Source organism: Cryptomeria japonica, chromosome 8, assembly GCF_030272615.1.
Source record: "Cryptomeria japonica chromosome 8, Sugi_1.0, whole genome shotgun sequence".
NCBI lineage: Eukaryota > Viridiplantae > Streptophyta > Pinopsida > Cupressales > Cupressaceae > Cryptomeria > Cryptomeria japonica.
This window is the reverse complement of record NC_081412.1, coordinates 398,641,976-398,659,003: the sequence shown is the minus strand read 5'-3', so window position 1 is coordinate 398,659,003 and position 17,028 is coordinate 398,641,976. Positions and strand designations below refer to the sequence as shown.

The following is a 17,028-nucleotide window of genomic DNA, read 5'->3' as shown; positions in this document are numbered from 1 at the left end:
AGAGGAGGTTGAAAAATCTGAAAAGAAAAGAAAGAAGGCAAGGGCCAGTAGGGGAACCCGGACATCAAAAAGGACAAGAAGGGAAAAGATATCAATTAGGCGGCCAGAAGTTACTACCTCATCCAGGGATCCCAATTCGGATGATGATGTGGTCAAGCTTGATCATCTACCAACTCCACCTTCACAAAATGATCCAATTGCATCAGAGGCGAATAATTCGCGGACGCAAAGTGAGCATGAAATAGAGACATGGATCATTGGTTTGGAGAGACCTGAAAATCGAGTCGAAGATGGAGAGATTGTACCATATCAAGGAATTGACAAACAAGAGCCCATGCAAGGGAAGGACATGAGTTGCAGCAATAAGAAGGTGGCAACAAGGATGACACCATGGTTGAGGGAGAAAGAGAAGAAGATAGAACCCAAGAACCTAGTAGAACTGAGGAGCAGCCACTACTAGAAGCTACACATCAATTGCTCAGTGAGGTGGGAGAAAACTCAACGGTGAGTAAAGGACCGGATACTGCACCCAATCCTCCTCCTATGTCCGATTAGTTACGGATAGGCAGTGAATCAACTGAGGCATCCAAAGAGCAGAGTGGGGATTTGGTAGTCACGTCAGGACAAACCATCCCTCATGACTGGTTAGTATCTCGGGCACAACAGAAAGTGGTTGTCAAGTCACCGATTAACCTGCAGGACATCTTCTCTCGGATAGGAGAAATAAACGCTGAAGGAAAGAAAAAAGCCAAGAACTTACTCCAGGATTACTAAGGATGAGCAAAGGAATCGAATGATTCATATTGCTGCCCCACCTACAAACAAACCAGCAGATCAAGTTGCATTAACCAACTATAGCATCACATCCATCCTGATAGGGAGAGCAACCAAAGAGCAGGAGAGGGAAGAATTCAAGGATTTGTGCAGAATGTGCTCAAGCAGCTAGATGAAATAACAGCTGAAAGGGATATGTAACGAGCTCGTGCTGAGCAGGCTGAGGGATACATAGATCACCAGTTAAGACCGCTGCAACACACTGCTGAGTCCCACATTCCTCCATTGGTGTTGGCACAAAAAACTACAGCTGAATTTGAAGGAGTGTGTGACATCGCCAAAGCCGTCAGAGAATGGATTTGGGGCATTAAGACGAGGAAAGAGAATCATCGATGATGTATTTGAAGTAACACTCAAAATACATTCAACCCGACTAAAGATGGTGGAGGTAGAGAAAGAGTACACCAAAATCTAGGAGACGATTATCATGGCGTAACCATTCATGAGGGCTCTCTTCTAGACTCACGTTTAGATTCCCACACTGCATACTATCTTGGATCCCCATGACATCAACACTTTCAAGGAATGGTATTGGATTATCTGCATGAAGATGGACATGGCGGACATCATCAGAAAAACTTAGGAGGAGTGCGAGGAGGACTTGTCTGGTATTGAGAGAACCGGTGAAGATATCCTTAAGGCATTGGTCACTGAATGGAAGGATGGCATGGGAGATGACGATGTAGGATCATGATGGAATGGCAGGCTGACGGCCGATAAAACTAAATACTCTGCGGAAGACATAGAATGCATCAACAAGCTACATGTAGATATACTGCGTTTTGAGGATCATTAATCAGATTGGCGCGAGCAGCTGAGGATAGTGGACACTCACCTGGAGGGCACGCGGTTCAAAATGCGCAATCCTCCTATTCCCTCTAATAAGGAATTGTTCTCGGTTTGCATGAGGTTTCAAGAATATGTTTGGGAAGAGCACGTGGCAAATCGGGACATCTGGAAAGGGTACTTGCGCGAGGAGATTGAATTTTGGTGAAAGAATCTGCCTTGGGAAAGGAAAAAGTGCTTTCTTAAAAAAAGTATTTGTTTCTTTTAAATTCCAAATGCACTTTTCCAGGTTAAACTTCTTTTCAACTACCCAAAGTCATTGCAGATTTTGAGCTCCATGCAGGTGCACTTTTTGGGGAGCAACTTTATGTTGGGTAGTTGGTAGTTTTTAGGTAGTTGGTAGTTGGTAGGGGATATTTTGTTCCTTATTAATAGGTATGGGCAGCCATACTTTGTAGGATGATTCTGGGCCACTTGTAAGAATAAATCTTGGCCATTCATCCATTTTTGAAAATAAGGGATAATTTTTCCCTCATTTTGTAAGAAGTCTAAGATTGTTGCTGAAACTCTAGCGAAATTTATGCAGAATTAATGGAAATTAAAGCTATCTAGTTTCCTTGTGAGTGCATGGTCTCCTTCGCCCTTTAATTTTCCTGTTATGTATTTTGATTTCAAATAGTATTTTTAGGATAATATCTGATAGAAACCTTAGTGTTCATACCATTAAGGATTGGATGATTGCCATTTCCTCCTGCATGGTTAGTCTGAACCAATTTATATGCTTTTGTTCGGTTGTTAAACATCAAATGAATGGATGTCAAATTCTGCATTTATGTTTAGTAACATGAAAATCCAAATCCCTTCGAAGATTGCAGTAGATATTACAAAATTGTGCTTTATTAGCTGATAATGTTAAATCTAGTTTTTTTAAGGTTTCCGTCTATTTTTCCTGAATATGCTATCTTAGATAGATTAATTAGATATTTTCTTTCTCTTGCCCTTTACTTTTTCCTTTTTTTTTTATCAAAGTTGAAGCCTAAACAACATCATGTCAAAGATAAAAATCTAATGGAATCAAGACTGTAGAGTGTTAGGGAACCCGTACGAACAAAACTAATTCTATCTAACCGTAAGTCCCCTTTGTGTTTCCAACAAGACACATCAGACCATTGAGTTATCCTGCACTCATGATCTGACAGTCAAAACATTGAGGTCATCCCCAGTAATCAATCTAAATAGCATTAGGGATCTCCTTATTTCAAGAGAGGATAGGATACTCAGCTAGTAAATTGTATTATGTGTTGGCCGGATAGAGTTGTAGCGACATGACTTTAGCCACGTCAACACTTTGCTGAGGCTTTGGTGAACTTCGGCCTTTCTTAGGCATTCGGAACACTTTTAGGAATAAGTCATAATGTGACTTTTGGGATTTAAAACACTGAATTTAAGTTGCCTTTGTTCTAATCCAGCTTGGGACTAACTCAAGATAGACTCATTGAATAATTGCAACATGTGTAATGTTCTTAGCAACAATGCTTGTTCCTTTTCCCAAGCCAACCACCAAACTTTGCAGAGTGGAAGGCATAGTCCTTTCTACCTAATAAGAACCCATCCTTGAGAAATTCTAGAGTAGGATCCTATCTCACTTGTTTCATCTTATGAGCCCTATGAGTTTCAACTCTCTCTTTCATGCTAGCAAGGCAAAAAAAGTAAGGGGGGTCCCTATCGGAGACGAGGAGGGTGTGCACAGCACAAGGCGTAGTAGAGACTATATGAAGAACCTGCATTCTGGCAGCCATACACAGGTACTGCTTATTCCATTTAGCCAACTGGTTCTCAATTTTCCCTTTGATCCATAGCCACATTTCTTTCAGACATGGGTTGACAGCAAAAGGAATTGTAAGCCAGTTAATTAGTAAATAAGGCTTTTTGGTAATGTATTAAAATAAAACAATAGTATTAAGTTATAACTACGGGGTAGTTGGTTGTCTGACGGTTGATGGCCTAACCAACCGCAAACTCTTTATATGTAAGCTTGTAGCACATTTGGGGAGACATGGGAGTGGAGATTAATATGATATACATCTATGTTACATGAATATATCTCGGTATACTGTGTCATGTGTTGTTGGTTCCATGATAGTGTTTTATTGTACTCTGGTATTATAGTTGGATCTTGGTGTTTTGTATGTTACAACGAAATCCACTTAGGCTACTTACATTTTGGCGCTGCTGCCTAAGTCTAATCTGCAAGTCTCAAGAGGGAAAGCTGGCGGGATGGAAGTATAATGGGTCATCCATTTGACCAAAGCATCCTGGTGACAGACAGTGACATGGAAGATAATACGGAAGTAACTAGGGAGGATCAGTTGAAACAAGACCTGATTCATGCGTGGAACGTTTCCGTGGACCGATACGTACAGTGAGAAGCGAAATTGAGCGTTGTCTCGGCTGGTACGGTACGGGCGGAACTCAACGTGAACTAGGCCATGCACGATCTCCTGGGTAGTCTTCCATGGTTGTTGGCACGTGTACTTGTGGAACGTGAAGAGGTACGAGAGAACACACGAAGGGAGCAACGGAGGCAGCAAGTGCTTCAACAGTATAGAGAAAGGAACCGAAGGGAAGAAGAGCAGAGGGACTACACGCAACGACGAAACCACCGCAATTAATGTCAAATACACTTAACAAAGATCGAAGCCGACAAGCCTCGGAGGAACAAGAAGGGAACGAAGAGGACATAGTGAGAAGATCCCTACGCATCCAAGAGCAACTGGAGAGGTGCCTGAAACTCTACCGGATAGTTGAAGAAAGAGGGAGCCTGGCAGAAGGTCCTCGACAACATACACAAGAGTGGGACAGGAGCCACAACAGCCCAGTTGAAGAAAGAGGGAGCCTGGCAGAAGGTCCTCGACAACATACACAAGAGTGGGACAGGAGTCACAACAACCCAGAGGTAATAGGCAGCAATGATAATTGGGAACAAACAACCACGCCATCTGAATCATTCAACAATTCCCAGAATAACTCATGGGGTACGAGGAAGATGGCACACAACCCCGAAAAACAGAAACTTCCTCGATTCAATGGACTAGGATCGGAGGACACCGCTCGCCACTGTAAAACGTGTGTCACCATATGGCAGGCCAATGGCGAGGATGATGAGGATAATTGGCTGAAAGCATTTCCGGCCACCCTCCGAGGAATTGCCATTGACTGGTACACGGACCTACCCACCACTGCAAAGGATACCTGGAAAAAACTGGCCAAAGCATTTGAGGAGGAGTTTCGGCTACTAAGGGACGATGACGAGATCATCGCAGAAATATACAACACTAAACATGGCAAGACTGAGACCATACGGTCCTATCACTGCAGACTAAAAGAATTAATTGGAAAAATGGACAGTACGCTAGTTGATGGGTTGAAGAAGCGATGTTTCATCGAGGGTCTGCAACCATCCCTGAGGAAAAAGATGAAGGTAGTACCTCCATCTACTTTCATGGACGCTTACAATAGAGCCATGGATATTGAAAGTGAGAGCAAAACATCAAAAGGCAAGAAGTGCACAAGTGATGAGGATAGTAGTGATCAGGAAAGCGAGGAAGAATCACAAACCATACAGGCACTCAGGAAGGATATGAGACGGATGATGCGGGAAATACGAACACAAAAGGAGGAAAGTAGGGAGGGCAGGGACCTCTGGTGCACAGAGTGCAAACTAGAGGGACACACAAAAACCAATTGTCCAAAGAAAACCTTCTGTGACATTTGCCAAGTGTTGGGACATTCCATTAAGTAATGCCCCTACAACTTGAAAGCAAGGAGTGCCCAGGTACTATATACCCAAGAACAATCAACACCGCCAACCACACCCTCTAAGAACACAAACTCAAACGCATCACCAGGTGGCTATAGGAACAACCGGAGGGGAACTAACAACAGCAGCAATAATAATACACCACAAGGACGCATCCAATATGATGCAAAAGGTAGACCGATGATACAATGTCGACGATGTAACGAATGGGGCCATTTTGCACGAGATTGCCAGAGTGGTGTTGGACAACGAGGAGGGCTACTCTGCAAATGGTGCGGACCGGACAACCACGAAGATGCCGAATGTCCAAGACAGAAAGGCGTGAACATGCTGGAGGTAGTATGGTCAGAACCAGAAGTATTGGCCATTACTCGGTCTCATACACGGAAACTAACTTACCCTGAACTAGGTATAGAAAAGGAAAGACTAAAGGAGGCACAAAAGGAAGTAGAAAGGGAAATGAGTGAGGGACGGTGGAAGACAGTACCCCACAAAACTACCAGGACCATACGAGCCGACTCCGAAGCTACCATAATGAACCAGCTGCTACAAACCACCGTACCAGTCTGTGTAGCGGATCTGCTGCAGACACTACCACAACTACGGATAGCAATAAACCAAGTGGAGGAGACCACAAAGGGGGAAAAGACGCCGGGCCACAGAGAAGAAATGGAAGGAAGGAACCACTCAAAGGAGACCGCTAACCCTATGTTGATGGCAGTAGGGGTAGGGAGGACACCAGCCGTAGTAGAAATGGAGATTCTTGGTTACAGACTTACTAACACGATTGTAGATGGTGGGTCCGCGGTAAACGTGCTACCTGAGGAGACATGGAAAACCTTGGGGAAGCCGACGCTCTGGCCACCTGCCTTTCACCTCGTAGGAGCAGATGAACATGGCATAAGCACACTTATGGGCCAAAAGGTAACCATTGGGACCCAACAATTCTTTCTAGATTTTATGGTTATATCCTTAGCAGGGAAAGGATACGATGCACTCTTGGGAAGAGGATGGCTCATCATGGCCAAAGCGGATCACAATTGGAAGAAAAACACTCTCTCAATCGAAAGTGAAGGGAAGAAATATATCATTGATCTAGGAAACCAAGTAGTAAGTCAAGAAGTGGCTTCAGATTCCGGGTCCGAGAGAGGCACACTGTCATGTCCCCTCCTTGATCGTATATATCGTAAATAAAGCAATTAATATTATTAATTAATATAATAATTACCAACAAATGATTATTTGAAATTTATTTATTTATTAAATATTATTAGTTAATTAATATTTATTACTAATAATATTCTGAAATATAAATTTATACTATATTATAGATCATAAACATAATTTACATTTAATGAAGACAGTGATTTTGGTTATTAACAATATTACCGATTTCATACCATTGATATATACGCAACAATATATATTAAAGAAAACATAAGTGCCAATGATTCTATCCTGATTATTATTTATTTCTCTAATGACATTTTAACCAATCCAATATAGTCGATTGCCATAATATATACAGAATCACAGTATGACCAATACATTAGTATCTATAATATTTTAGATTCCTACTGAATGGAGAAACACGCTTTAATACTTTGATTGGTGTCATCACTTACAGCTTGTTAATAATTTAATACTATATAATACAAGTCTTTTTTAAAATGATATGATATGTCGGGGTAAATTATAATTATCGTGTTAATTACATCCAAATTCCAAACTATAATTCAGCAAACAATGAGTCTATATTAGACATCTTATGAAGTGCGATTTGTTAAAAGAAAAAGAGGGATGCCATGTAATCTTATAAAGGTGAGATTAATAAATAGTTTGGGAGCCCGATAACTAATTGGTTACGTTAAAAGCATGGTGACTCTTACGTAGAGATGTCTCTTATTCAAGAGGTGTGTCTTCTTCAGCATATGAAAAGATGTATAAATGAATTTAATTTATTGGAGGGGGATCATCGATTACTCCTTATTCTCTTTACATCCTTATTGGATCAAGGGGAGATAAGAGAGGTTAATAGTCTGCAATTCATACAGCTCAGATCAGAACGGTTATTGAGTTACAGGCAGTAACATCTGTGTTCTTGGTGGTATACATGGGGATGTGCTTAATATGTATGCTTAATATATGAAGTCTGATAACATTCTTGTGCAGAATTTAATAATAATAATAATAATAATAATAATAATAATAATAGTAGTAGTAGTAGTAATAATAATAATAATGTTTTATAAGAACGGCATCTGCTGTAATATATAATGATAATATCTGAGAATAAATAATGTGTATAAATAAAGATATATGTATATTAATAATAAATATTAGAATATAAATCAGATAGAATCCTTAAGTTAATGTCAGTTTGAAGCCTATGTTTCTTTGTTATCATTGATTGGATTCATGTTAAAGATAGTTTTGTCTTCTAATCAATTTATTTTAAGTCATAAGTAAGTTGAGATAGATTAATTATGATTAAAACAAGCCTAAACTTAGTAGGGGACATTACACACACCAGGGGAGGACGCTGAAATGGAACTGTTAAGGCACAAATTTGCACCCTACTAAACTATAAGTTTAGCAATCTGGCCTAACATGGGATTCACTTCTGCATGTGGGCAATGCATAACCTGAAATGAAACCTCCGGTTCCTAGGCCGGTTCCTATTGGATAATCACCTGATACTCTCTAGTATTGGACTAACTTTGCAGGGTAAAGGATAAGAAATTACAGAAATGGAACTTAAAACTGAACTAAACTTAACTTAGAACCTGGTGATACACCAAAATGTGAGAGATAAATGATAAAAACCGATCTCAATCTACAATATTCTACTTTAATTGATAAACACTTCTTTCCTGTTATAAGTTTGCATAAGTATTTCATAATAAGGTCTTGAGATGAACCAATGAGGAATAGTAAATGTTTCACTCAAAAATTTTGAACTTTTAAACACATACTATGACCTGCAAACATACACACGTTCCTATATTAAGGTACTGACTGAGACAAGTAAACAAGGAGCAATATAACTCACAAATTTAGCTTCATCAATCATGCTTGTACACAAAAAATTGGAAGGAAAACAAGGTTTGATTCCATAGAAAATCGCTCCAAAAGATGCTGTCACATATATAATATCTCTAAATCTGAGTTACAGAATCCGTGCAAAAGAAATGCTAAGGACAAGAAAACTGTCTCTGAAAACACTGTTCTTGCATAAATCTGAACTCCTCCAAATCAAGTGTCTCCAGGCACTAAGTACAAAAACTCTCCAACTGATTGGGTCGGATGCAAGAAAAGGGCCTCAAAAAGAGGAGTCTAGAAGACACCAAAAAGGGCTATAAACATGGAAAAGTCTTTTTCAATCAATAACCAACCCAACAGACCACTAGAAACAGCCTTAAAAAGCTCAACCAAGTAATAAAAGCTCCCCAAAATGGTGGAAAAGTCCAACTTCGACCCTTTGCCTAAAAGTGCTCCAACCTCCCTAAATTCACTCCATTTGATTTCAAACAACCTCATGTTCCTATAAAAACGTTCTTGTCTCCAAAATTATCTCAACTCCTTTTGAATATTTCCCAAGTGGTTATGCATGCTCCTATATGCTCTCCTTATGTCTCCAAACCGAAAAGAGTTCTTCAATGAGAGCCTTATCTCTCCAAAATTAACTCATCTTTCAAACTAAGTCAAAAGACTTAGTCTCCTTCTTGCACATGGATACACCTTTTACATTTTAAATAATAATATTTAATTACAATTTATAATTATATTGTAATTAAATACCTTTTACAAAGAGATACAGGTTTAGACAAAGAAAGAAAACAAAATATAAAAAGAATAAAATAAAACATATTTGATAATATCGATGGAAAATTTAAACATTTATTTTATCAAATATGTTTTATTTATTCTTACTTTGTTTTCACAAAGCCCAGCGGACTGGAGGGAGAATATAAAAATTACAAAGGGCTTTTTGTTACCCTAAAAGCTTTACACTCCTATCGCACATTTCCCATTTTGCAAAATGAAAACAACTAAGAAGCTCTTCGAGGGTTTGAGACCCTTTGGTGCCGCCATTGATGTTCTGATTTTTCCATCGCTTTGTGAAGTCTTTGATGAAGGATATATGTTTTTACTGGTGTTGCCGCCCAAGACAAATTTGATTGCAGATTTTTTTTTTTAAAACAACCCAGGTCGCGACTGTGCATTAAAAGTTAGACTCTTCTTGAAGGCATGCTGGAGTTTTCTGAATCTTCTTTTAAAAGCAAGTCCCATTTTCTACAGGTATGAAACGGCTCCTTAGCTGCTGCATTCTCTGTTAATATGCCATTGTTGGAAGTACGAAGAGGGTTTTTTGTTATAATACATCTTCTCTTTTGTTTCTTCGACATCTCAAATCTGTGTAAAGCTTTTTTTTTTTTAAAAACCCATTTTGTGCGTAGCCTACAATCATTGCATTTCGTGAGAAGACATTTTTTTGAAGAGTATTGTCAAACAATTCACGTGATCTGTCTATTTTTCCACATTTTGGATACATGTCTGCCAGGGAAATAACGTGCTGTGTCTGTTTTTTCACATTTTGCATACATGTCCACCAGGGCACTTGCAACTACAACATCCGAGAAAAATTATCGGACTATACCCTATTCTAAAGCTCCCATTTTGGCACAAGATGGGAGCACAATGACAAAATTTGAAGAGCCTGGCCATACACCTGCCAATTGCATTTGCTTACAATATTCAAGGCATTTCTAAAGAATCCATTTTGTCCATACTCTGGAATCATCGCATTCCATGATACCGCATCTTTTTGAGGCATTTTATCGAACAGTTCAAGCACGCTTTTATATGCTTCCACATTTTGTATACAATTCTACTAGGGCATTTGCAAGGATGATATCTGATGAAAGTGAACATTGGATTATGTTTTTATGGATATCCATACCTAGCTCTAAAGCACCCATTTTTGCATAGGGTGGAAGGATTACACCTGCCAATTTCATTTGTGGGTGGATAGTCTGACTTTGCACCTGTCAATTTTGAGCAATCATTGCAATCCAAGACACAACATTTCTTTGAGGCATTTCTTCAAAAGATTTTAAGCCTCTCCAAGAACACAGTTTTGTGCATATCCTGCAACCGTTGCAGTCCTTGTGTCGTTGAAAATTTTGTGAGGCATTTTGTCAAACAATTCAGGTGCCTGGACACTTGCAACTACGACTGATTCAATCACGAAGCTCAAGTGGCCGAATCCCATCTGCAGGAAGCATATTTCCTATTCTTAGATTAGGCAATGTTCAGAATCCCCAGTGAAATCCCTTCTTGCTTGCCATAAAACGATAGAACCCAACCCATCCTTGGCCCGTCGAGAACGAGAATTAAACAATGTCGCTTGATCCCCCAATCAGTGGCGGTGGGATGGTCACCAGAAGTTTAGGATATGCGAAGAAACCCAGCCATTCAAGGGGTAGCTCCTTAGTATACCACTAACATCTGACCTGCAAAAAGCTTTGTAAGCTGTGGTTCACCCATCTTTGATATCCTTGATGTTTGGTAATCGTTATAAGCTTTCTCTTTCATTCATTACATCCTCTAAGAACAGTCATTGATATTGCAGCACTTGTATTGTCTAGGCATTTGACTGAACTTTCTTTTCCTTGACTGTCATTGCATTCTTTGATGAGATTGTGTTTTACCCTTGTTAAATTTCCGACTTTGGCACATGCTGGGAGTGCGCTGGCAAATGTGAAATGATTCGTTTGGAGATCTGTTAGTTGCATTTGGTAAAATAATGTGACTGGTTTGTGAAGGTACCCATGTCTTCTGTATGCTGTAATAACTGTATTCATTTTACAAGCTTCTCCCAAACTTCCGCACTTCACATACATGCTGATAAGCTTATTCAACATAGATTGAATAACAGTGCAGATTTTCCTTGCTCCAATTAGTCATAAAATGCCATTGCTACCTTATGTCTCCTGACTGTGCATTTTGATCTTATGCAGAAATGAAGTTCGAGCACGGGCTCGTGACACTCATTTCATTACTAGTTGATTCTGATTTCTTTGAAGTTTACTGTTTGAACATGCATTAAAATAACTCAGATACTCTGTTTCTATACCAAACTGTTGCATTGAATTGTTTATCTTCATTATGTGGTATTGACCCTTTTAAATACTGTAAGGTTTCACATTGAAATAATATGTCCCTTAAAACAGTTTATCCATTAATGTTTTCTTTTTATGTATATCATGAATAGTAAAGTAAAAGGTTTCATATTTAAAACAAACATGTCCCTTTGATACTTCAGTTGGTTTCTTCATCATTCCATTTTGATATTCTGAGATTAGTTACTCTAAAAGGTATGTCGGGCTCATACCCGAAGGGAGCCTCGGTCAGGGGCACATGCCAATTAGAGTAACTAATTATCTGCACATGAAACAAACACATTAGCATAAACATTTCTTTCTCCTGAAGCAGTGATTTGTGTCTTTATCTTTCCCACCCTTTCAAAACAGAAATAAGATAGGATATGATAAATGATATATTGTAGGATAATCTTTCATTGCTTAGATCTGTTGGATCTAACACCTCTTCTCTTTTGTGCAGGAAAGTAGGGGTTTTTCAGAATTTGAAGATCAAGAAAACAGTCATAAGGGCAATGGGACAGCCAATAACCAGTCAAAGCAACCCAAGGCAATGACTGGTTATCCTTACACTCACTATTTGATTCTATCCTTTTCTGTTTTGGATATGCAGGAAAGATAGAAATGCTAAGCTCACGACTTGTGTGAGGTTTTAAGAAATTCAGTGCATGTATAAATATGCTTCAAATGCATGAACTCAATTTGTAATCTATCATTGTTCAATACAAATGAAAATACCCCTTTTTTTTTTAACACTGCAATGTACCTTTTTGTAAATGCAATCATTTGATAAAATGCATCCTTTGGCTAAAATTACATGGGTAATGAAATTTTAGGTAACAGGAACCTGATGAAGAAGGAGTCCTCCGCCTGGGGAATTGCTCAAAGGACGAAACAAGTTCTATCAATGGGTTATTCCATTGGCAGATGGAAGATTATGAAATCTTTCACCCGTGCAACGTGCTGGAGATCCTGGAGATCGAGGAAGGCAATACTTACCCACCACAATTTGCCGAATACCAGGAAGGGGAAGCCCAGGTAGATGGGACCCCGGCCCACCAATTCGGAGAAAATGAGATCGTACAATATGTGGAACCCAAGGTACAACAAACCAACCTCGGCGAAGAAAAGGATCCGAAAGTAATACTAGTAGGGGACGATTGGGACCCCGTACTAAAAGCAGCAGCATTTAAAATATTTCTCGAGTACAAAGATGTATTCGCATGGACATATAAGGATTTGAAAGGAGTACCTCCAGAACCATGCGTACATCGCATACCATTAATACCAGGGGCGAGGCCAATGAGGAAACGCCCGTACCGCATGAATAAGAACTATGTGGCAAAGGTACAAGAGGAAATAGAAAAAATGTTAGAAGCCTGAATCATATTCTAGGTGCAAACCAGTGAATGGGTCTCGCCTATTGTCATTTCGCTCAAAAAGGAGGGAAATCAGATCCACATCTGCGTAGACTTCAGATGTTTAAATGCTGTGACAGTGAAGGATCCCTTTCCCATACCGTTTACTGATAGTATACTGGAAGAAGTGGCGGGGCACGAAATCTATTCCTTCATGGATGGCTTTTCGGGCTACAACTAGATCAGCATAGCCGAAGAGGATAGGCTGAAAACCACCTTTATTGTGGAAGATGGAGTTTACGGGTATAATCGGATGCCATTCGGATTATGCAACGCCCCAGCCACATTCCAAAGGATCATACTGCATATCTTTGACAAAATGGCAACTGGAAATTTTAAAGCATTTCTGGATGATTGGTCAGTGTACAGTGAGAAGAAGAATCACTTGCAAATACTAGGGGAGTGCATGGAGAGGTGTCGTCGAGCACGACTTGCCCTCAATCCAAAGAAGTGCCGGTTCCTCGTTCCCCAAGGAAGGTTACTTGGCCACATAGTCTGCAAACCAGGGTTGAAGACTGACCCTGATAAGATAAGAGTCATCATAGAAATGGAAGACCCAACGGATGTTACAGGAGTAAAATCCTTCCTAGGCCACGTAGGATACTATCGACGGTTTATCAAAGGATTTGCTGAGGTGTCCCTCCCATTGGAAAAACTCACAAGGAAGGGGGAGCCATTCGTATGGCACCAAGACCAAGAAGAGGCCTTTAGAGAACTCAAATCCAAGCTTGTAAGTGCACCTATCCTGATATACCCAAATTGGGATGATAAATTTCATGTGCATGTGGACGCCTCCAACTTTGCCATTGGCGCCACTCTAGCACAAGCAGGAGCCACAGGCTTGGACCACCCTATATACTTTGCCAGCTGCCTACTCTCGAGAGCAGAAAGAAACTATAGTACCACAGAACGAGAAGCCTTGGGGATGGTGTACGCAAAGCAAAAATTCTGGCATTACCTCCTGGCCACGCCCTTTACCTTCTTCGTAGATCACCAAGCACTCTTGTATCTGGTAAACAAACCGATCATCCAAGGGAGAGTAAGTCGATGGCTGATCTTACTCCAGGAATTTACCTTCAACATTGTGGTGCGACCAGGAAAGAGCCATGTAATGGTTGATCATCTGTCAAGGATAAAATCGGGGGAACGCGTAGAAGGGGGGGTAAACGAGGATTTCCCGGATGGCCACTTGTTTCAAATAGCAGTCTTACCATCGTGGTCTGAGAAGCTCGGACAATATCTCGCCAGCGCAACGTTTCCAAAGGAGATGCCCCCAAGTGAAAGAAGGAAGCTGGCATTGAAAAGCACAATGTTCCAATTAATCCACGGCCTTTTGTACAAAATGGGCCCCAATGGGGTACTACGAAGGTGCGTCTTAGAAGAGGAAATTCTGGGGGTTCTCAGGGAATCACATGAAGGGCTAGCCGGAGGGCATATGGGCCCAGATGCTACCACAAGAAAAATATTACTAGTAGGGTTGTGGTGGCCTACACTTCATGCAGATGCGCGGGAATGGGTGTCAAGTTGTGATACTTGCCAAAGGGCGGGTAAGCCACTCAAACGAGACTTTATGCCTCTTTTTCCATCCCAACCACAGGAGTTGTTTGAGAGATGGGGGCTAGATTTTGTAGGGCCACTCAGGGTAAGCAAAGCCCATAGATGCCGGTATATAGTCGTGGCCACATAATACCTTACAAAATGGGCCGAGGCTAGACCTCTTCCAGACAATACAACACTCAGTACTGCCAAGTTTCTATATGAACAGATCGTAACTCGATTTGGCATACCGATACAGGTCACCAGTGATAGAGGCATACATTTCGTGAATCAGGTAATACGCACTATGACAATAGAATTCAGAATTTTTCACACTATGTCGAGTCCATACTACCCAAGGGCGAATGGACAAGCAGAATCAACAAACAAAGTATTGGTGTCCATTCTATACAAGACATGTGGTTTAGAACAAGAGGACTGGGAGGAAAGATTGAGCGCGGTGTTGTGGGCCTATCGTACTTCTTACAAAGCCACTACTGGGCACACCCCATTCCAACTCATGTATGGATAGGAAGCTATGATGCCAGTAGAATACACTGTACCGAGTTTGAGAATAGCGGTCCAGAACCGGTTGGGGGATGAGGAGAGCTTAAGGGAGCAGTTGCATACATTACTTCAGATGGTGGAACGTAGAACAGTAGCACAATGGGCCACAGAAGTAGCCCAAAGAAGAAGGAAGTTCTGGCATGACAAACACTTGAGACAGATGAAATTTTCACCGGGATAGTTGGTGCTCAAATACAACGGCCGGAATGAACTCAGACCGGGGAAGTTTAGAGTACGATGGTTAGGACCCTATAAAATAGAAGAAGTAGGGGCGAACGGAGCTATAAAATTATCTACCCTAGAGGGCAATCCAATCAAAAACCCAGTAATTTGCTCAAAACTCAAAATCTACAAGGAGAGAGAAACTGTTGCAATGAATATATTAGGGTATGCCTCGACAGAATGTGGGACCAAGGAAGACGAGAGGCCACGAAAGTTAAAAACATGGGCCCAGAATAAGGGGAAATTAAATACAGAAAGAACCAGAATAAAAATGTTTTGCATGAAAAAAAAAGACTAGAGAAAAATAGAGGCCATAGAAAAAATAAAGAGACTATTATGGGGCCAGCAAAATAAAGAAGGGAGTGGTTCACAAAAAATCAAATGGAGAATAAAACGCATCGGGCATAAAAGGGGGAAAGTGGCACAAAGGCACATAAATTTTTGCGAAGGCAAAGGAGAAGTGTGGGAGAGCATCCAGGGCGTACGCACAGAACCAGTGGCACAAAAACACAAAAACCCCTGCGTAGGCACTACGCAGCCCGTACGCGCTATGCAGCACGTACGCGCAGGCAAGGGAGGACACGTACGTGCGAACAATGGAGGACACGCCACGCGTAGGAGCATACGCGTAGGGTGGAGCATACGCGGAGTCGCGCAGGGGAGACGTGACGTACGTGGAGTCGCGCAGGGGAGGCGCGGCGTAGGCGGTGGACACACGGAGGGACGTGGCACAAAGGAGGGAGGCGCACGCAGGCACGGTGGCACAAAGGGAGGCGTAAGCAGCGGTCATGGACGGAGCGGCGCAAGGAGTGTACGCATAGGCACACGCAGCACACGCAATGCCCAAGGCACATGTAGCACAGGTAGCACCGTAGGAGGAGGCGGAGCAAGGTGTACACATCAACCAGCCGTAGCAGTTGCCAAGTGCGACGTACGCCTTAGCTACAGCAAACGCAAGGACTACGCCATACACAGCAACAACGTAGGTAGGAACGAGGTAAACCAACCACATCAGCCCCAAGTATAAGAACTCAAAACCACCAAAGGGGCCATCACTACAATTGCACAGCGAGGGAGAAGCGTATGCCAGCAAGACACAAGATGGTGAAAGGGAGTCACGGCAACCCTAGGACGGGTAGTTACGACATAAATTACAAGGCGAGTACCTCGAACAAGCAACCAATGGCCATGCCAGGAACCAACAGGAAAAGCCAGGACAGGGTAGCAGAACAGGTAAACGTGGAGAATATCACGTTTGAAGGAGTTGTTGGAAGTGAGTGCAGGAGATGGTGGGAGAGCAATGAGGAGGACCACCCTCTAAAGAGTTCACTGAAGAAAGCAGAAGTTGATAAAATCATTTTTATGCCCATCTTCAATCTAAAAGAATTTGAGCCTATATTGCATGCCATGGTCCATGGGTATGAGCCGGACAGACATAGATCAGTAATTGACTATTTGGGACAGACAGTGGTCATTTCTTATGCACCCAAGGAATTCAGCAAGGTTTTCGGCATTCCTAGTAGCGGCGATTCAGCTATGAAACCATCAGCAAGAATGCCTATAGAAGAGAAGAAGTGGCTATTGGAACACATCTGTGGCGATACACTCACAAAAGAGCAATGGGACAGTTTATGGCAGAATAGCAATATAAGGGGCCTAAAGAAATCCTATCTCAGCTCAC

The 17,028-nt window shown here is 41.4% G+C and overlaps 1 protein-coding gene across 1 annotated transcript in view; it reads right to left on the bottom strand.

Annotated features, from left to right (window-relative positions):
* The window catches only part of LOC131079441 (uncharacterized), a 408,813-nt gene that overhangs the window by 143,200 nt on the left and 248,585 nt on the right, over positions 1-17,028 (bottom strand). The gene's annotated exons all lie outside the window — the stretch shown is intronic.